We start from the raw sequence: 390 nt of genomic DNA, 5'->3' as shown, positions 1-390 counted from the left end.
TTTCAGCCCAAAATATCCACAGATAACTGAGGGAAAATAAAAAGCCAAGCTTTGCTGGGCAAGCAAAGGTGCGGAAAGCCTCTGCTTTCTCACCCTCTAAAGGGTAACACAGCACGGCACGTTGTAACCCAACACCTTTATTGATCGGAGCGAGAAAGGGTGGGGGGGGAGTAAGAGGAAGTCAGAATATGCTTTGAGCAAACATAAGCACATAGTTTCATAGTTTCATAGTTTCTAGGGTCGGAAGGGACCTGAGCGGATCATCTAGTCCGACCCCCTGCCATGGCAGGAAAGAGTACGGGGGTCAAATGATCCCAGCAAGGTGTTCATCTAACCTCCTCTTAAAGCCCCCCAGGGTAGGAGCCTGCACCACTTCTCTTGGAAGCTGGT

Source organism: Crocodylus porosus, unplaced genomic scaffold (genome assembly GCF_001723895.1).
Source record: "Crocodylus porosus isolate Cpor-Errol unplaced genomic scaffold, CroPor_comp1, whole genome shotgun sequence".
In the NCBI taxonomy this organism is placed as follows: Eukaryota; Metazoa; Chordata; order Crocodylia; family Crocodylidae; genus Crocodylus; species Crocodylus porosus.
This window is presented reverse-complemented; position numbering follows the sequence as displayed.